A 21,971-nucleotide genomic window follows, 5' to 3' on the forward strand; every position below is an offset into this window, starting at 1 on the left:
AATACTCTGGGCTCTTGTCTTTGATTTCACACTTCTCACATTTAGTGTTGAGAAGGTGAGAACCATTAAAAGCATAAAGGAAAGTAGGTATGTCATTTTCGTTTTTCTAAGTTATCAAAACAAATTACACACAGGTTATTTCTTGGGAAACTAGCTCTTCCTTCATTTCTTTAGGTGAAAAGTGAGTAGGGTGATCTATATTTCCTTTTCGGACTCTCGGTGTTGGCCTCTGACGCAATGTTGCATTTAACTTTGAGTCCCTGGGGGTTGATTGCAGAGCTGAAGTTAAAAAGGAGACCTCATTTGGTGAGTCGGAGGGGAAGACTCTAGGTTCTTCCACTGAAGAACTGTCTGAAAGGGACCTAACCCTTCCCCTCTTCTCTGATACCACTGGGGAATCAGAGGCTCAGATGCCGTCCTCTTCGGCTGTTGACCTTCGGGGAGGTGAGTATCTTCACTAGACTCACCTGTCTGCTCTTCCTCCTCATTTAGCGTAGCTCCACCCTCTGCCTGTGAATTCTCACAGACTTCAACACTGAGGGGTGAGGCCTCTACAGGCCCCTCCCCTTTTTGCTCCTCACTTCCAATCCAAGCTTTTGGCGGGAAGTTTGAATTTATTGGGTCAACCTCTTCACTTTGTTCACCAACTGCCACCTTTGGTCCTTCTCTTTGTTGGCTTGACTGTGGCTTTACCGTCTTTAATTTGTTGGCAAAAGATTTAGGGCAATCTCTGAAGAGGTGATTTAATTCTCCACAGAGATTACATTTCCTGCCATTTGGACACTCTCCAAAAGTTTGCCCAATTTCTCTGCTCTTCCCACATAACACCTTGGTACAAGCCTCAACCAGGTGCCCATGCTCACCACACTTGCGGCAGAACTTGGGCTGCCCCTGGTAGTGGATGTAACCTCGGTTTTCAAGGTGGCCAGAGTGTCGCCCACCCGCTGCACTGAGCACTCTTCAGCCCTTTTAAATGGTATAACTTTGCACTCCCGCACGCTCCAGCAAGCACCATTCAAGCAACAACTTTGCACTCCAGCTTCGAACATCGGCACAGTCGCAACAAGTAAGGCGACTCTACTCAGAGAAGTCACTCTGCACAGTAAGAAGATTTCTTTTGCACAGACAGAAAGGGCTTCACCCGCAAAGGTAAAGCCTGCCAAAAATAGAAACAACTCATTAGTGCTGCTCTCCACAGAAATCTTTAGTAAAAGGCGAAAGACTTGTACGTTATGAAGAGAAACCAGAGTACGATTATCCGTCACTGCGGGAGCAGGGCATCAGGCTTGTTGGCATAGCCACCTTCCCCATGGTGAGCTTTGCTTGGTTGAGACGCTTGCCCCCCCCCCCTTGCTCCTCGGCTGACCAACTAGGAACAATCGGGCCCTACTCGATGGCTGCCTTGTCTTTTACTCTGTGCAAAAGACAAGGCAGCAACAAAAACACCACGAGAATCCCGTATTGAGGCTTTGTTCTGATCGCTCATTCGGTGTCGCGTTTCTTTCAAGCAATTCTCCCGGTTAGCCCACACTCGGCTCGCTCCCATAGCCGTGTTAAAGTCTACTTCGCATTCACTCTCTTTTCTCAGCAGACTCTTGGGATTTTATCCATAAAATTAATTCCTTCACTCAAACTATGTGAAAACTGCTTTGTCCTTAATATTTACCATGTCTAGAAAGATTTAAACAAAAAAAACAACGTTGTACTTTGCAGTAAAAGAAAGAGCAAATCTAAAGTTTCAGGAATCCGAGAATAAGCTTACTTTCATGAGTTCTTCACGATTTCGGATTTTGCTATAAAATGAATTCCTTCACTCATACTAAATTAAAACTGCTAAACCGCTAATCTGTTATATGTAAGGCAGATGTCAAATTCACCGAAATAGGATCAAAGGGTATTCGGCCAATCGAGCTGTAGCAGCTTCGGTAAAAGAGTATAAGTTGAAGAGTTTGTGAATAAAGGTGTGCGCACACATAGTGTGCTGTACGAAAATAGGCAGGGAGCAATGCCGGCTGGGGTATATGTTCTTGTATGTTGTCTGACTGTTTGATTTGAATGTGTTGTGTAAGTGTCCTGTTGAATGTTACATGTTTGGGCTTTGACACGCTTCACTGTGGTTGTTAACTGTGTGGTGTGTCCTGAAATGTTATATGTTTGGGCTGTGTGACATGCTTAATGCTTGTCAGTAGCTACCCACTTATTCATATATAGCAACTGACAACATAAGAAGTCCGGACATACTTTGATAGTAGTTGTAGAAGTATCCTTATTGATAATAGATCACTAATTCATATTGATAGAACAGTAGATGAACAGGTGCTTGCACATGTCTCACGAAAATAAAATGGGTGTATGATTGCTGACGGCAGAGCAATACTGCCAAACTTATGAGTTCTTGTGGCAAACTTGATTCAGTGTCTTGACGTGTATACGCTGTTTCGCTGACTTGATTGTCACAAGAAACAAAGTGTGTTTGATAAGATCCGACCATTTTATTACGGGAGGATCAGTATGTATGGATTCTGATGTGACTGATAAACCCAGTCGTATCTTAAGCATAATCTAATACGTGAGACAACGCCCTGGCACACGATAAAAAAAAAAAAAGAGAGAGAGCGGTTTTGTGTCCCCACAGTCCATAATGTAGAAAAGAGAGAAAAAAGCCTTTCTGATTTGGTGTGTGTGCTCATAGTGCAGAGTGTAGAGAAAAGAAAGCCGTTTTGGTGTCACGGGTGTTGTGACTTACACACACACATTTCTAAATTGAGAAAGGAAATTATTTTAGAGGAAGCACTAGAGTTTAGATCCCACATTTGTTGATAGGCATTCATTTATTTCTTCACTTCTGATGAAGTTTCAACAATAAACAACAAACTTTGTATTATGAGAAAGAACCAGACTCATTCTTCAGGAATCCGAAAATAAGCTCTATTTTATGAGTTATGCACGAATTCGGATTCTCCTATAAAACGAATTCATTAACTCAAACCAAGTTAAGACTGCTTTGTCCTTCATATTTATTCATGTCTAATCAAGTTTCAACGATAAACAACGTTGTACTTTGTAGAATGAGAAAGAACTTCTTCAGCAATAAGCATCTCTCGACATATGACAAAATACAGATTTTGCTATAAAATTAATTCCTTCTATCAGCCTGACTTAAAACTGTTTGTCCTCCTTATTTATCCACTTCAAATCAAGTTTCAACAATTAAAAAAAATTTGTAGTTTGAGAAAGAACAACTTAATCTTCAGCAATCAGTATAAAAAGAGGTGCAAATGCCAACCAAACATACCTAAAAGGTGGAGCGGAAGTATTCAGCTGCAAGTAGGTGTGAATGTTCGACCATAATTTGTAAAAAGCAGGTAAGAAAAAGTTCGAATGCCCGACTATATATTAACAAAAGCGGGAGGAGAGGTCTTCGGATGAGAGTGGGTGAGAATTTCCAACCATAATCTATAAAATACGGTGAAAAAAAATATGTGAATGCCTCATAGAACACTAAAAGCGGAAGTGTTCGGCTGCAAGAAGGTGTGAATGTCCGACTATATTTGGTGAAAAGCAGGTGAAGCAAGGTCTGAATGCCCAACCTTACATCATCAAAAGCGAGATCAGAGGTGTTTGGCTGCAAGAAGGCCATAGTTTGCCAAAAGCGGGTAAGGTGCGAATGACCGACTAAATATCAACAAAAGTGGGGGCGGAGGTCTTCGGATGCAAGTGGGTGTGAATATCCCACCATACAAGTATGGTGGAGAGGAAGCTGTGAATGGCCGACCATAGTAAAAGGCGGGTGAGAGAAGGTGCGAATGTCAAACCATACATAATCAAAACAGGGAGCGGAGGTGTTCTGCTGTAAGAAGGTGTGAATGTCCAACCATAGTTGGTAAAAAGCAGTTAAGAAAAGGTTCGAATATCCAACCAAACATAATCAAAAGCGGGAGCAGAGCTGTTCGACTGCAAGTAGGTATGAATGTCAGATCATAATTTGCAAAAAGCTGATGAGAAAGGGTGAGAATGCCCGACTATACACCATCAAATGCGGGAGCGGAGTTGTTCGGCTGTGAGTAGGTGTGAATCTCCGACCATAATTGCTGAAAAATGTGTTAGAAAAGGTAAGAATGCCGGTCCATACATCATCAAAGCGAGAGAGGTTGTGTTCGGCTGCAAGTAGGTGTGACTGTTCGACTAAAGTTTGTAAAAAGTGGGTAAGACAAGGTGCGAATGCCTGACAATGTATGATCAAAAGCGGGAGCGGAGGTGTTCAGCTGCAAGAAGGTCTACATGTCCATCAATAATTGCTAGAAAACATGAAAGAAACTTTTCGAAAATCAAACCGCACATGATCATAAGTGGGATAGGAGGTGTTCAGCTGCAAGGTGTGAATGTCCACCCATAATTCCTGAAAAATGGGCAAAAAAAAGGTGTGAATGCCCAACCATACATCATCAAAAGCAGGAGTGGAAGTGTTCGGCTACAAGAAGGTGTGAACGTCCAACCAAAATATGTAAAAAGCAGTTAAGAAAAGGTTCGAATATCCAACCAAACATAATCAAAAGCGGGAGCAGAGCTTTTCGACTGCAAGTAGGTGTGAATGTCAGATCATAATTTGCAAAAAGCTGATGAGAAAGGGTGAGAATGCCCGACTATACATCATCAAATGCGGGAGCGGAGTTGTTCAGCTTTGAGTAGCTGTGAATCTCGGACCATAATTGCTGAAAATGTGTTAGAAAAGGTAAAAATGCCGGTCCATACATCATCAAAAGCGAGAGAGGTTGTGTTCGGCTGCAAGTAGGTGTGAATGTCCACCCATAATTACTCACAAACGGGTAAGAAAAGGTAGTATTGCCAGACCATATATGATCAAAACAGGGAGCGGAGGTGGTTCAGCTGCAAGAAGGTTTGAATGTCCGACTAAAGTTCAAATATATTAAAGAAAGCGGGAGGAGAGGTCTTCGGATGAGAGTGGTTGAAAATTTCCGACCATAATGTATAAAATGCGGTGAAAAAAAGGTGTGATAGAACACTAAAAGGTGGAGCGGAAGTGTTCGGCTGCAAGAAGGTGTGAATGTCCGACTATATTTGGTGAAAAGCAGGTGAAGCAAGGTCTGAATGCCCAACCTTACATCATCAAAAGCGAGATCAGAGGTGTTTGGCTGCAAGAAGGCCATAGTTTGCCAAAAGCGGGTAAGGTGCGAATGTCCGACTAAATATCAACAAAATTTGGGGCAGAGGTCTTCGGATGCAAGTGGGTGTGAATATCCAACCATACAAGTATGGTGGAGAGGAAGCTGTGAATAGCCGACCATAGTTTGGAAAAAGCGGGTAAGAAAAGGTTTGAATACTCGAACATACACCTTCAAAAGAGGGAGCGGAGGTGTTCCGCTGTACGAAGGTGTGAATGTCCGACCATAGTTTGTAAAAAGCGGGTAAGAAAAGGTTAAAATACCCGACTGTACACAATCAATAGCGGGAGCGGATGTGTTCGGCTACAAGAAGGTGTGAAAGTCCGACCTTGGTTTGTAAAAAGCGGGTAAGAAAAGGTTCGTATGCCCGAATATACACCATCAAAAGCGGAAGCGGAGGTGTTCGGCTGCAAGATATTGTGAACGTCCGACCAAAGTTTGTAAAAAGCAGTTAAGAAAAGGTTCGAATATCTAACCAAACATAATCAAAAGCGGGAGCAGAGCTGTTCGACTGGAAGTAGGTGTGAATGTCAGATCATAATTTGCAAAAAGCTGATGAGAAAGGGTGAGAATGCCCGACTATACACCATCAAATGCGGTAGCGGAGTTATTCGGCTGTGAGTAGGTGTGAATCTCCAACCATAATTGCTGAAAAATGTGTTAGAAAAGGTAAAAATGCCGGTCCATACATCATCAAAATCGGGAGAGGTGGTGTTCAGCTGCAAGAAGGTCTAAATGTCCATCAATAATTGCTAGAAAACATGAAAGAAAATTTTCGAAAATCAAACCACACATGATCATAAGTGGGAGAGGAGGTGTTCAGCTGCAAGAAGGTGTGAATGTCCACCCATAATACCTGAAAAATGGGTAAAAAAAAGGTGCGAATGCCCAACCATACATCATCAAAAGGAGGAGTGCATGTGTTCGGCTACAAGAAGGTGTGAACGTCCAACCAAAGTTTGTAAAAAGCAGTTAAGAAAAGGTTCGAATATCCAACCAAACATAATCAAAAGCGGGAGCAGAGCTGTTCGACTGCAAGTAGGTGTGAATGTCAGATCATAATTTGCAAAAAGCTGATGAGAAAGGGTGAGAATGCCCGACTATACACCATCAAATGCGGGAGCGGAGTTGTTCGGCTGTGAGTAGGTGTGAATCTCCGACCATAATTGCTGAAAAATGTGTTAGAAAAGGTAAGAATGCCGGTCCATACATCATCAAAAGCGAGAGAGGTTGTGTTCGGCTGCAAGTAGGTGTGACTGTTCGACTAAAGTTTGTAAAAAGTGGGTAAGACAAGGTGCGAATGCCTGACAATGTATGATAAAAAGCGGGAGCGGAGGTGTTCAGCTGCAAGAAGGTCTACATGTCCATCAATAATTGCTAGAAAACATGAAAGAAACTTTTCGAAAATCAAACCGCACATGATCATAAGTGGGATAGGAGGTGTTCAGCTGCAAGGTGTGAATGTCCACACATAATTCCTGAAAAATGGGCAAAAAAAAGGTGTGAATGCCCAACCATACATCATCAAAAGCAGGAGTGGAAGTGTTCGGCTACAAGAAGGTGTGAACGTCCAACCAAAATATGTAAAAAGCAGTTAAGAAAAGGTTCGAATATCCAACCAAACATAATCAAAAGCGGGAGCAGAGCTTTTCCACTGCAAGTAGGTGTGAATGTCAGATCATAATTTGCAAAAAGCTGATGAGAAAGGGTGAGAATGCCCGACTATACATCATCAAATGCGGGAGCGGAGTTGTTCGGCTGTGAGTAGCTGTGAATCTCGGACCATAATTGCTGAAAAATGTGTTAGAAAAGGTAAAAATGCCGGTCCATACATCATCAAAAGCGAGAGAGGTTGTGTTTGGCTGCAAGTAGGTGTGAATGTCCAGCCATAATTACTCACAAACGGGTAAGAAAAGTTAGTATTGCCAGACCATATATGATCAAAACAGGGAGCGGAGGTGGTTCAGCTGCAAGAAGGTTTGAATGTCCGACTAAAGTTCAAATATATTGAAGAAAGCGGGAGGAGAGGTCTTCGGATGAGAGTGGTTGAAAATTTCCGACCATAATGTATAAAATGCGGTGAAAAAAAGGTGTGATAGAACACTAAAAGGTGGAGCGGAAGTGTTCGGCTGCAAGAAGGTGTGAATGTCCGACTATATTTGGTGAAAAGCAGGTGAAGCAAGGTCTGAATTCCCAACCTTACATCATCAAAAGCGAGATCAGAGGTGTTTGGCTGCAAGAAGGCCATAGTTTTCCAAAAGCGGGTAAGGTGCGAATGTCCGACTAAATATCAACAAAATTTGGGGCGGAGGTCTTCGGATGCAAGTGGGTGTGAATATTCCACCATACAAGTATGGTGGAGAGGAAGCTGTGAATAGCCGACCATAGTTTGGAAAAAGCGGGTAAGAAAAGGTTTGAATGCCCGAACATACACCATCAAAAGAGGGAGCGGAGGTGTTCCGCTGTACGAAGGTGTGAATGTCCGACCATAGTTGGTAAAAAGCGGGTAAGAAAAGGTTAAAATACCCGACTGTACACAATCAATAGCGGGAGCGGAGTTGTTCGGCTACAAGAAGGTGTGAAAGTCCGACCATGGTTTGTAAAAAGCGGGTAAGAAAAGGTGCGAATGTCCGACAATGTATGATCAAAAGAGAGAGCGGAGGTTTTCGGATACAAGAAGGTTTGAATGTCCCACCATAGTTTGTAAAAAGCGGGTAAGAAAAGGTTCGAATGCCCGACTATACACCATCAAAAGCGGGAGCAGAGGTGTTCCGCTGTAAGACGGTGTGAATGTCCGACCATAGTTGGTAAAAAGCGGGTAAGAAAAGGTTAAAATACCCGACTGTACACAATCAATAGCGGGAGCGGAGTTGTTCGGCTACAAGAAGGTGTGAAAGTCCGACCATGGTTTGTAAAAACCGGGAAGAAAAGGCTCGAAAGCCCGACTATACACCATCAAAAAGAAGGTTTGAATGTCCATCAATAATTGCTTTAAAACAAGAAAGTAAATTTTCGAATATCAAACCGCACATGATCATAAGCGGGAGAGGAGGTGTTCGGCTGCAAGAAGGTGTGAATGTCTACCCATAATTCATGAAAAATGGGTAAAAAAAAGGTGCGAATGCCTAACAATACATTATCAAAAGCAGGTGTGAATGTCAGATCATAATTTGTAAAAAGCTGATGAGAAAGGGTGAGAATGCCCGACTATACACCATCAAATGCGGGAGCGGAGGTGTTCGGCTCTGAGTAGGTGTGAATGTCCGACCATAATTGCTGAAGAATGTGTTAGAAAAGGTAAGAATGCTGGACCATACATCATCAAAAGCGGGAGAGGTGGTGTTCGGCTGCAAAAAGGTGTGACTGTTCGACTAAAGTTTGTAAAAAGTGGGTAAGACAAGGTGCGAATGCCTGACAATGTATGATCAAAAGCGGGAGCGGAGGTGTTCAGCTGCAAGAAGGTCTACATGTCCATCAATAATTGCTAGAAAACATGAAAGAAACTTTTCGAAAATCAAACCGCACATGATCATAAGTGGGATAGGAGGTGTTCAGCTGCAAGGTGTGAATGTCCACCCATAATTCCTGAAAAATGGGCAAAAAAAAGGTGTGAATGCCCAACCATACATCATCAAAAGCAGGAGTGGAAGTGTTCGGCTACAAGAAGGTGTGAACGTCCAACCAAAATATGTAAAAAGATGTTAAGAAAAGGTTCGAATATCCAACCAAACATAATCAAAAGCGGGAGCAGAGCTGTTCGACTGCAAGTAGGTGTGAATGTCAGATCATAATTTGCAAAAAGCTGATGAGAAAGGGTGAGAATGCCCGACTATACACCATCAAATGCGGGAGCGGAGTTGTTCGGCTGTGAGTAGGTGTGAATCTCCGACCATAATTGCTGAAAAATGTGTTAGAAAAGGTAAGAATGCCGGTCCATACATCATCAAAAGCGAGAGAGGTTGTGTTCGGCAACGTGGATTCATGCCAGTCACTGTAAGAAGGTACCAGAACCAGTAGATGACTTCCACCCTGACATACATCAGCCTAACCAACACGCCCGGAAGGACAAAGATAAGAGTCAGCAGTAAAAGCTGTACTCCACCGGTGTGTTAAGTGCTAGTAACCTCTGACACCGAAGATTGAAACATCCTTACTGAGACCTGCGATGAAGATGATCATACACATGCTGTGAACCATGGAAGAAACTGTTTGTTGTTTGTATTTTCTTATTTGTAACCAGCATGTGCACATTGTATCTTGATTTCACAGGAAGCAATAATACAGGGCTGCTGTATTTTTCCCTGTGTGAAAGGCCTCATTGTATGTATCTCACCAAATGATTCAAATGACTCAAAGAACTTTTTTGCTTTCAAAATTTTTCCTCTAGTGACGCTGACTTAGAGAGGCATGAAGATAATCATATTTAATTGTTCATGTTTTGATTGTTTATCATTGGACCCTTTATCACTATGATGCCTGCATTTTAAACTCACGTTGTGTGCAAATGCAGGCTGATGTTTTACAGATAAAGTTATTATTTTCCTTGTTTCTTTTGGGTTGATTAATATAATGGTATTATTATAATCAAAAGGGAGGAATGTAATGGAAAATAATTCTTATATGCATTGTATTGAGTGTTACTGTGTATAACCTGCAAATGACTGAGCTGCAAGGTACCACCCTGCCCTGTTTTCTTAAATTCCTCTTTACAATGGTGGGCTTGTTATTATGAGATAGCTGCACTTTAGGGGGGACAGGGTTAGGCTGGTATTTACGAGTGTGTCTGGGTAACCTCAACTAATGGTTGGGGAGGAAAGTTAGAAGAACAATCAACTATACCCAAAAACAGATGACGTGATGAGTGGGCAATATAACTGTGTGTTTTTGCTTCAGTGGTCAGAGCAACTCTGTATTCTGTACTGTGTTGTTCTCTCTTGCAAGATATTATTATTAAAGCCTCTTATCTCCTCAAAAGAAAATAACTGACTCCCCAAGTGCAAGTGTCAGGACAAATGATCAAACTTCTCCAAGCTTCAGTCTGCAGAGAGGTACAAGACAGGGTTGCCCACTTTCGCCCTCACTTTTTGCTATTTTCATCGAACCTTTAGCAGCTGCTATCAGACAAGATAGAAATATTAAAGGCATCCAACCCCAAAATATTGAGCATAAAATAAGTCTTTATGCTGATGATGTATTACTTTTCCTTCAGAACTCACAGACGTTTCTCACTCACACGATCACACTCATAAATAAATTCTCAGCACTTTCTGACTACTCTATCAATTGGTCTAAGACCACAGTTCTGCCCATTAACTATAGGGACCAGAATATACCTGCGATCACTTTACAGTCAGGAAATATTAGATATTTAGGCATAAACATTTCCTCCAGGCTCTCAGAGCTAACAAAGCTAAATTATGTGCAATTATTAAAGACAGTAGAGGACGATCTCTCTCGTTTGAAGTCCTTACCTATATCACTTATGGGGAGAGTTACAACCATTAAAATGATGATACTACCAAAAGGTAACTATTTGTTCTCAATGATCCCCATAAAACCATCTGCTACTTGGTTTAAGTCACTAGGTTCATGCATCTCCAAATTTCTGTGGAAAAACAAACCACCACGTATTAGTTTAAAAACCCTACAGAAGACCAAGGACAGTGGTGGATTAGATTTACCTAATTTTCAGCACTATTCATAAAGTTAGTGTTAGTGTATCTGGTCTCCCTCTCGGATAGTTTCTGGCTGATGTAAAGCACTGGGCGGTCAACGCCCCGCACCTGCTGGGAAAGAACAGCCCCCGACCCCCTTCCCGATGCATCAGTCTGCAGGACAAATGGGAGAGAGGAGTTAGGTGTGTGGAGAAGAGGCTCCCCACAGAGGGTCTGCTTTACCCTCTCAAGTGACACCTGGCACTGCTTCGTCCACCGGACCGGATCAGAGGCACCTTTTCGCGAAGTTGGGAATAAATCGCCGGTAATATCCGGCCAGCCCCAAAAACCGCCTCACCTCTTTCTTGATCTTAGGTTTTGGGCAGGCGGCAATCGCTGCTGTCTTGTCTACCTGTGGACGCACCTGTCCGCCGCCCAAGTGGTACCCCAGATACCGTACCTCCCTCCATCCAACTGCACACTTCTTTGGGTTGGCCGTGAGCCCCGCCTGCCGCAGTGACTCCAGCACTGCCGCCCAGCTGTTGCTATGGATGATGACGTCATCCAGGTAAGCGGCAGCATACGCAGGAACTTACATCATGAAAAGCGAGATCAGAGGTGTTTGGCTGAGAGAAGGCCACAGTTTGGGATGAAATAATTAAAGGCCTCATGCCAGATGTCGCCACTGAAGTAAAGAACATTTACGTGGGATGGTGTGAGGGTCCTCGTTTGGCTGACGTTCGCCGATATGCTCGCCATGCTCATAACCAAGTTGAGACGCGTAAGACAACCAAAAGGGACAAGTGTGAAAAGGAGCTGCATTTGGCAGCCATGACCATGTATTCCGCAGTGTGTGTAAACAGAGGACGAGGCCGAAGTCGAAGACGTGGACGTGTGGGAGTGGAGGTCGAAATGGGCCACGCCAGAGCTATGATCCGAATATTTGTTTTTACTGTGGCCAGACTGGACAGCTGAAAAGTGATGAAATTGGGCAAAAGGCTGACTGAGGGTGGGAGGCAGGTTCTGGACGTCACGCGGCAGCGGAGCCTCCACTAATGGGTGATAGCACAAACACACTCACACATTTTTCCTGCTCTGTGTAGTGAAGAAACGCTTGCCGACTGTGATTCACGTAGTAAAGTTTTGCATGCTATTTCCGTCCTAGAGCAAAGATATTTCTCTCAGAATATAGGAAATTATGTTCATCAGTAGTGACGTCAGGGGAGTTTTATTGTCCTCCAAAGTTAAGTGGAAACCACGTTTACTGTATGTCTGCATCAGGCCAGGTTGTGAAGGAGAAAATGACAATGCCCATTGCGTGTTGTCACTCCCGATGAGCTCTCCTTCAAACACTCATTTTTGTTATCAGAGTTGTGTCCCATTAACCTGATGGGCTGTGATCTCATGTGTAAATTAGGCATTATTTTAACTTCTACACCAGAGGGTGTTAAGGTTATGTTACAGCCTGACAAAGTTTTCACAGCAGTGCAGTTTGATTCATCGGCACTTACATATGCTTATGAGTGGAAACTTCCCAGCTCTCCTTTTTCACAACAACTAGTGGAAGAAGCAAAAGCGTTAGTTTCACCCCTTTCTGATTTCATGCAACCTACTGATTTGCACTGCACATCACACATTTCTTTGGGGCTATGAGAAGAAGTGAAAAAATATGTGCGCCTACTTTATTGGCTGTGTCGCTCACTCCAGAGCACTTCGATTTTTTAATGTTTGTGGTACTCGCCCTCACATTTCCTTGGCCAAACGTACACACTGGCAGTGACAAGGTGTGGGAGAGTTTGTTGCTACATGTCAGAAAGAAATGGAGTGGACCGTTTCACCTGCTGATCCAAATTTGATGTTTTCTGAACGATTGTCAGCATACAAAAAAACATTTTTGAGTACAATGCATTGTCAAAGAACTGTGGACTTAATTCCTACCACAGAATCACATTTTGAAGCATGTTTTTTATCTGAAACAGATTTGTCTTCGATACCCATGTTGGCTGAAGTGCCCAATGATCTTTGGGCTAAGAGCAAATATGATGTGGGGTTGATAAAAGGCTGTGAACCAGTAATTTTCACCCCTAAATCAGACATTTGTCCATGTAAAAAACAATACCCTTTTAAGCCTGAAGCAATTAAAGGGATTAAACCTGTTTTTCAATCTTTTCAGAAAACAGGCGTTATTGTTCCTTTTGAAAATTCACCTGTACTTACTCCATTGTTTCCTGTTAAAAAGATTAAAGATGCTGGCCAGCCAGATGAATGGCGTTTTGTACAGGACCTCCAAGCGGTGAATGCTAAAGTTCAGCCACATGCTCCTACTGTGCCCAACCCACACACTATTTTGTCTCAAATTACATCAGATGCACAGTTTTTCTCAGTGGTTGACTTGTCGCCAGTGCACCCTGATAGCCCATTTTGGTTTGCTTTTTAGTTTGAAGGGAGATCTTGGACTTTTACCCGGTTATGCCAGGGGTACTGTGAAAGTCCCACTATTTACAATGCTGCCCTCAAAGCTAGTCTGGATTAACTTCAATCAACCACAGGCTCTGCTCTTTTGCAGTATGTGGATGACATCCTTTTATGTAGTCCATCTAAACAACAGTGTGAAAAAGACAGTGAATCTGTTGAAACATTTTCCTTCTTATGGCCATAAAGCCAGCCTTTCTAAGTTACAGTTTGTACAGGACAAATGTGTACAATGTGCACATGCTGGTTACAAATAAGAAAGTACAAACAACAAACAGTTTCTGCCATGGTTCACAGCATGTGTATGATCACCTTCATCGCAGGTCTCAGTAAGGATGTTTCAATCTTCGGTGTCAGAGGTTACTAGCACTTAACACACCGGTGGAGTACAGCTTTTACTGCTGACTCTTATCTTTGTCCTTCCGGGCGTGTTGGTTAGGCTGATGTATGTCAGGGTGGAAGTCATCTACTGGTTCTGGTACCTTCTTACAGTGACTGGCATGAATCCAGGTTGCTCTCTCTGCAACTTTAACAGCTGTATGAGTGACCAGTAGTACCTGGAACGGGCCTTGCCAACGTTTGGACTTCCAATGTTTCCTGTGAAGTTCCTTCACCACCTGTCATCTGGTTGGAGTGGTGTGTTTTCTGTGGCTGGAAGGGCTGCTTTTACTGTCTGTGAAACTTGAGATAGAACAGTGGAAAGGTTTCGACAGTAAGACAACATAGCATCATCACAAACAGTTGTGGAAGGGAGGGGTCTGGTTACAGGTCCCAATCCCAGGTTAGGAGGTCTGCCAAATAAAATTTCAAATGGGCTGAGATTCACTTGAGCTCTGATTCTCATTCTCATGTAGGTAAGCACAATAGGTAATACTTTTGTCCATGGCAGACCTGTTTCTTCACAACATTTGGCTAACTTGGGCTTTAATGTACCATTTTCTCTTTCCACAGCACCTCCACTCTGTGGATGATAAGCACAGTGTGTGCGCAAGGTTATTCCCAGGAATTTACCAACCTCAGTCAATGCAGTGTTTACAAAATGTGTGCCATTATCACTGCTGATCTTCTCTGGAATGCCCCATCTAGGAATGATTTCTGTTTAGCAGTGCTTTAGTCACTGCATTACTGTTTGCATGTTTTGCAGGGAAAACTTCAACCCATTTACTAAACACGTCCACTATTACTAGTGCATATTTCTTTCCTTCAGCTGGTGTGAGTTCAACAAAATCCATCATCAAATGTTCAAAAGGTTTCTCTGGTGGAGGGTGTGCAACTTGCGATGTGTGTAATGCCTTTCCTACATTATGTGTGGCACAAACCATACATGACTGACAGTATTTTTGCGCATATGAACTGAACCCTTTTGTGAACCACTGAGCAGTGAGTGCATTCAGCATCCCCCCTTTTGACACATGGTCCAACCCATGTGTCAATTTTGAAAAATGAGGAAAAAAATGTTTAGGTAGACAGGGTTTACCATCAGGTCCCATCCAAACACCATCCATATGAGTTGCACCCACAGAGGACCAAATGCGTCCAGAGGACCAAATTTCATCTGCAGAGGCAAAAGTTTGCAAAGCATGGAGATCTGTGAGGGAGTCTTCTGCCTGCAAAGAGAGGGAAGCGAAAACAGGAAAAGATTTAGCTGCTTGCTTAGCTGCAGCATCAGCTCTGGCATTGCCACAAGCAACAGGATCGTCTGAGTTAGTGTGAGCCGCACACTTACAGACCGAGATTGCTGTAGGCAAAAGGATCACATCAAGAAGATCAGAAACCTGCTTGGAGTTCAGAATAGTTTTACCATCTGATTTAAGGAAATGCCTGTGTTTCCACAGCGCACCAAAGTCATGAACAACACCAAAAGCATATCTGGAATCTGTGTAAATAGTGACAGACTTACCAGCTGCCAACTTACAAGCTTCAGTAAGTGCAATAAGCTCAGTAGTTTGAGCAGAGAAATGTTTAGGAAGAGAACCAGACAATGAAGAACATACTGCAAACCAAACACAGTTAGTACCTGTGGCTGGATCACGCAAAGCTGATCCATCTACAAAAAGAATCATGTCAGAGTTTGGAAGAGGAGTCTCTAAAAGACAGGTCGGGGTGTACAAACTTGTTCCAAAACAGCTTCACAGTCATGAGGCTCCCCATCCTCAGGAGTCGGAAGCAAAGTAGCAGGATTCAGAACAGTACAACGTTTAACAGTGACATTTGGCATATCACAGAGGTGTATCTGAGCCAACGAGCAGTTGAAAGATGTGAAGCTTTCTGCTCGAGAAGAATAATGGCAACAGCATGAGGAACCAAAACAGTCAAATTAGCGTAGCCCACAATATCTTGGGAGGCCAGGACAGCTTTCTCTGCAGCTGCAACAACACGAAGACAACCAGGCAGGCCTGCAGCCACAGAGTCCAGTTTTGCTGAGAAATGAGCCACTGGCCTTTGCCTGCCCCATGTTCCTGCATAAGAACAGATGTCATGCTTCTCATCAACTGCCTGTATGAAAGGTTTATGAGGATCTGGAATGCCAAGTGTTGGTGCTGTTTGAAGAGCCAGCTTAAGCTGACTAAAGGCTGATTCAGCCTCAGGAGTCCATGGAACACGATCAGCTGACTGGAGGCCTTTACCATGGATAAGAGCACCTAAGAGAGCTTCGAGAAAAGAGTAGTTAGGAATAAAGTTCCTGCAGTAAGATGTTATACCTAAGAATGACATAAGCTGTTTTTTAGTAACCGGTTTAGGAATGATCTGAACTGCAGCAACACGTTTAGGAGAAAGTGAGCGCCCATCCTTAGAAATCACATGACCCAAAAAGGTGACTTCGTCCTGTACAAACTGTAAATTAGAAAGGCTGGCTTTATGGCCATAAGAATGAAGATGTTTCAACAGATTCACTGTCTTTTTCACACTGTTGTTTAGATGGACTACATAAAAGGATGTCATCCACATACTGCAAAAGAGCAGAGCCTGTGGTTGATTGAAGTTAATCCAGACTAGCTTTGAGGGCAGCATTGTAAATAGTGGGACTTTCACAGTACCCCTGGCATAACCGGGTAAAAGTCCAAGATCTCCCTTCAAACTAAAAAGCAAACCAAAATGGGCTATCAGGGTGCACTGGCGACAAGTCAACCACTGAGAAAAACTGTGCATCTGATGTAATTTGAGACAAAATAGCGTGTGGGTTGGGCACAGTAGGAGCATGTGGCTGAACTGCAGCATTCACCGCTTGGAGGTCCTGTACAAAACGCCATTCATCTGGCTGGCCAGCATCTTTAATCTTTTTAACAGGAATCAATGGAGTAAGCACAGGTGAATTTTCAAAAGGAACAATAACGCCTGTTTTCTGAAAAGATTGAAAAACAGGTTTAATCCCTTTAATTGCTTCAGGCTTAAATGGGTATTGTTTTTTACATGGACAAAAGTCTGATTTAGGGGTGACAATTACTGGTTCACAGCCTTTTATCAACCCCACATCATATTTGCTCTTAGCCCAAAGATCATTGGGCACTTCAGCCAACATGGGTATCGAAGACAAATCTGTTTCAGATAAAAAACATGCTTCAAAATGTGATTCTGTGGTAGGAATTAAGTCCACAGTTCTTTGACAATGCATTGTACTCAAAAATGTTTTTTTGTATGCTGACAATCGTTCAGAAAACATCAAATTTGGATCAGCAGGTGAAACGGTCCACTCCATTTCTTTCTGACATGTAGCAACAAACTCTCCCACACCTTGTCACTGCCTGTGTGTACGTTTGGCCAAGGAAATGTGAGGACGAGTACCACAAACATTAAAAAAATCGAAGTGCTCTGGAGTGAGCGACACAGCCAATAAAGTAGGCGCACATATTTTTTCACTTCTTCTCATAGTCATTGTCAGGCCCCAAAGAAATGTGTGATGTGCAGTGCAAATCAGTAGGTTGCATGAAATCAGAAAGGGGTGAAACTAACGCTTTTGCTTCTTCCACTAGTTGTTGTGAAAAAGGAGAGCTGGGAAGTTTCCACTCATAAGCATATGTAAGTGCCGATGAATCAAACTGCACTGCTGTGAAAACTTTGTCAGGCTGTAACATAACCTTAACACCCTCTGGTGTAGAAGTTAAAATAATGCCTAATTTACACATGAGATCACAGCCCATCAGGTTAATGGGACACAACTCTGATAACAAAAATGAGTGTTTGAAGGAGAGCTCATCAGGAGTGACAACACGCAATGGGCATTGTCATTTTCTCCTTCACAACCTGGCCTGATGCAGACATACAGTAAACGTGGCTTCCACTTAACTTTGGAGGACAATCAAACTCCCCTGACGTCACTACTGATGAACATAAGTTCCTATATTCTGAGAGAAATATCTTTGCTCTAGGACGGAAATAGCATGCAAAACTTTACTACGTGATATGATGTATTTTAAATTATGATCTGACATTCACACCTGCTTTTGATAATGTATTGTTAGGCATTCGCACCTTTTTTTTACCCATTTTTCATGAATTATGGGTAGACATTCACACCTTCTTGCAGCCGAACACCTCCTCTCCCGCTTATGATCATGTGCGGTTTGATATTCGAAAATTTACTTTCTTGTTTTAAAGCAAATATTGATGGACATTCAAACCTTCTTTTTGATGGTGTATAGTCGGGCTTTCGAGCCTTTTCTTCCCGGTTTTTACAAACCATGGTCGGACTTTCACACCTTCTTGTAGCCGAACAACTCCGCTCCCGCTATTGATTGTGTACAGTCGGGTATTTTAACCTTTTCTTACCCGCTTTTTACCAACTATGGTCGGACATTCACACCTACTTACAGCGGAACACCTCTGCTCCCGCTTTTGATGGTGTATAGTCGGGCATTCGAACCTTTTCTTACCCGCTTTTTACAAACTATGGTGGGACATTCAAACCTTCTTGTATCCGAAAACCTCCGCTCTCTCTTTTGATCATACATTGTCGGACATTCGCACCTTTTCTTACCCGCTTTTTACAAACCATGGTCGGACTTTCACACCTTCTTGTAGCCGAACAACTCCGCTCCCGCTATTGATTGTGTACAGTCGGGTATTTTAACCTTTTCTTACCCGCTTTTTACCAACTATGGTCGGACATTCACACCTTCGTACAGCGGAACACCTCCGCTCCCTCTTTTGATGGTGTATGTTCGGGCATTCAAACCTTTTCTTACCCGCTTTTTCCAAACTATGGTCGGCTATTCACAGCTTCCTCTCCACCATACTTGTATATAGGAATATTCACACCCACTTGCATCCGAAGACCTCCGCCCCAAATTTTGTTGATATTTAGTCGGACATTCGCACCTTACCCGCTTTTGGAAAACTATGGCCTTCTTGCAGCCAAACACCTCTGATCTCGCTTTTGATGATGTAAGGTTGAGCATTCAGACCTTGCTTCACCTGATTTTCACCAAATATAGTCGGACATTCACACCTTCTTGCAGCCGAACACTTCCGCTTTTAGTGTTCTATGAGGCATTCACATATTTTTTTTCACCATATTTTATAGATTATGGTTGGAAATTCTCACCCACTCTCATCCGAAGACCTCTCCTCCCGCTTTTGTTAATATATAGTCGGGCATTCGAACCTTTTCTTACCCGCTTTTTACAAATTATAGTCGAACATTCACACCTACTTGCAGCTGAATACTTCCGCTGCACCTTTTAGGTATGTATGGTTGGCATTTGCACCTCTTTTTATACTGATTGCTGAAGATTAAGTTGTACTTTCTCAAACTACAACATTTTTTTATTTGTTGAAACTTGATTTGAAGTGGATAAATAAGGAGGACAAACAGTTTTAAGTCAGGCTGATAGAAGGAATTCATTTTATAGCAAAATCTGTACTTCGTCATATGTCGAGAGATGCTTATTGCTGAAGAAGTTCTTTCTCATTCTACAAAGTACAACGTTGTTTATCGTTGAAACTTGATTAGACATGAATAAATATGAAGGACAAAGCAGTCTTAACTTGGTTTGAGTTAAGGAATTCGTTTTATAGGAGAATCCGAATTCGTGCATAACTCATAAAATAGAGCTTATTTTCGGATTCCTGAAGAATGATTCTGGTTCTTTCTCATAATACAAAGTTTGTTGTTTATTGTTGAAACTTCATCAGAAGTGAAGAAATAAATGAATGCCTATCAACAAATGTGGGATCTAAACTCTAGTGCTTCCTCTAAAATAATTTCCTTTCTCAATTTAGAAATGTGTGTGTGTAAGTCACAACACCCGTGACACCAAAACGGCTTTCTTTTCTCTACACTCTGCACTATGAGCACACACACCAAATCAGAAAGGCTTTTTTCTCTCTTTTCTACATTATGGACTGTGGGGACACAAAACCGCTCTCTCTCTTTTTTTTTTTTATCGTGTGCCAGGGCGTTGTCTCATGTATTAGATTATGCTTAAGATACGAATGGGTTTATCAGTCACATCAGAATCCATACATACTGATCCTCCCGTAATAAAATGGTCGGATCTTATCAAACACACTTTGTTTCTTGTGACAATCAAGTCAGCGAAACAGCGTATACACGTCAAGACACTGAATCAAGTTTGCCACAAGAACTCATAAGTTTGGCAGTATTGCTCTGCCATCAGCAATGATACACCCATTTTATTTTCGTGAGACATGTGCAAGCACCTGTTCATCTACTGTTCTATCACTATGAATTAGTGATCTATTATCAATAAGGATACTTCTACAACTACTATCAAAGTATGTCCGGACTTCTTATGTTGTCAGTTGCTATATATGAATAAGTGGGTAGCTACTGACAAGCATTAAGCATGTCACACAGCCCAAACATATAACATTTCAGGACACACCACACAGTTAACAACCACAGTGAAGCGTGTCAAAGCCCAAACATGTAACATTCAACAGGACACTTACACAACACATTCAAATCAAACAGTCAGACAACATACAAGAACATATACCCCAGCCGGCATTGCTCCCTGCCTATTTTCGTACAGCACACTATGTGTGCGCACACCTTTATTCACAAACTCTTCAACTTATACTCTTTTACCGAAGCTGCTACAGCTCGATTACCACCTTTTAGGTATGTATGGTTGGCATTTGCACCTCTTTTTATACTGATTGCTGAAGATTAAGTTGTACTTTCTCAAACTACAACATTTTTTTATTTGTTGAAACTTGATTTGAAGTGGATAAATAAGGAGGACAAACAGTTTTAAGTCAGGCTGATAGAAGGAATTCATTTTATAGCAAAATCTGTACTTCGTCATATGTCGAGAGATGCTTATTGCTGAAGAAGTTCTTTCTCATTCTACAAAGTACAACGTTGTTTATCGTTGAAACTTGATTAGACATGAATAAATATGAAGGACAAAGCAGTCTTAACTTGGTTTGAGTTAAGGAATTCGTTTTATAGGAGAATCCGAATTCGTGCATAACTCATAAAATAGAGCTTATTTTCGGATTCCTGAAGAATGATTCTGGTTCTAGCCTTTTGGCTAAGATCAAGTGTAGTATCTGTACTTATCAGTTTAATATGTGATATGTCTATGCAAGGACTACATATTAAATGGATTTTTATCAATAGGAGTTGAAAAAGAAGCTTGCTCCATTCACTCCAAGCATCGACCCGGTACTGCAGTGCCGCTGGGAACGGTGCGCTCTCCTCTGCTCTTGTGAAAAAGCAAACAGCGGTGCAGGATGGAAGTTTCTTTTAATCTGCTGAGAAAAGAGAGTGAATGCGAAGCAGACTTTAACACGGCTCTGGGAGCGAGCCGAGTGCGGGCTAACCAGGAGAATTGCTTGAAAGAAACGCGACACCGAATGAGCGGTCAGAACAAAGCCTCAATACGGTGTTCCTGTGGTGTTTTTATAAAATGCGGTGTAAAAAAAGGTGTGAATGCCCCATAGAAAACTAAAAGGTGGAGCGGAAGTGTTCGGCTGCAAGAAGGTGTGAATGTCTGACTATATTTGGTGAAAAGCAGGTGAAGCAAGGTCTGAATGCCCAACCTTACATCATCAAAAGCGAGATCAGAGGTTTTTGGCTGCAAGAAGGTCATAGTTTGCCAAAAGCGGGTAAGGTGCGAATGATCGGCTAAATATCAACAAAAGTGGGGGCGGAGGTCTTCGGATGCAAGTGGGTGTGAATATCCCACCATACAAGTATGGTGGAGAGGAAGCTGTGAATGGCCGACCATAGTTTGCAAAAAGCGGGTGAGAAAAGGTGCGAATGTCCAACCATACATGATCAAAACAGGGAGCGGAGTGTGTTTGGCTGCGACAAGGTGTGAATGTCCACCCATAATTAATGAAAAGCGGGCAACAAGTAGGTTCGAATGCCCAACCATACATCATCAAAAGCAGGAGTGGATGTGTTCGGCTACAAGAAGGTTTGAATGTCCGAGCATAGTTTGTAAAAAGCGGGTAAGAAAAGGTTCGAATGCCCGAACATACACCATCAAAAGAGGGAGCGGAGGTGTTCCGCTGTAAGACGGTGTGAATGTCCGACCATAGTTGGTAAAAAGCGGGTAAGAAAAGGTTAAAAAACCCGACTGTACACAATCAATAGCGGAAGCGGAGTTGTTCGGCTACAAGAAGGTGTGAAAGTCCACCAATAATTACTGAAAAATGGGTAAGAAAAGGTGTGAATGCCCAACTATAC

At 42.5% G+C, this 21,971-nt stretch overlaps 2 non-coding genes across 2 annotated transcripts; one reads left to right on the top strand and one right to left on the bottom strand.

Annotated features, from left to right (window-relative positions):
• Nucleotides 1–1,138: 1,138 nt before the first annotated feature.
• On the bottom strand, nucleotides 1,139–1,252 carry LOC140276377 (U5 spliceosomal RNA). The gene has a single exon (XR_011908976.1). It is a non-coding gene; the product is annotated as a U5 spliceosomal RNA (small nuclear RNA).
• Nucleotides 1,253–20,789: 19,537 nt separating this feature from the next.
• Nucleotides 20,790–20,976, top strand: LOC140276179 (U2 spliceosomal RNA). Its single transcript, XR_011908854.1, has one exon. It is a non-coding gene; the product is annotated as a U2 spliceosomal RNA (small nuclear RNA).
• Nucleotides 20,977–21,971: the final 995 nt, after the last annotated feature.

Source organism: Leuresthes tenuis, unplaced genomic scaffold, assembly GCF_036924035.1.
Source record: "Leuresthes tenuis unplaced genomic scaffold, fLeuTen1.0.hap1 SCAF_18, whole genome shotgun sequence".
NCBI classification, from domain to species: Eukaryota; Metazoa; Chordata; class Actinopteri; order Atheriniformes; family Atherinopsidae; genus Leuresthes; species Leuresthes tenuis.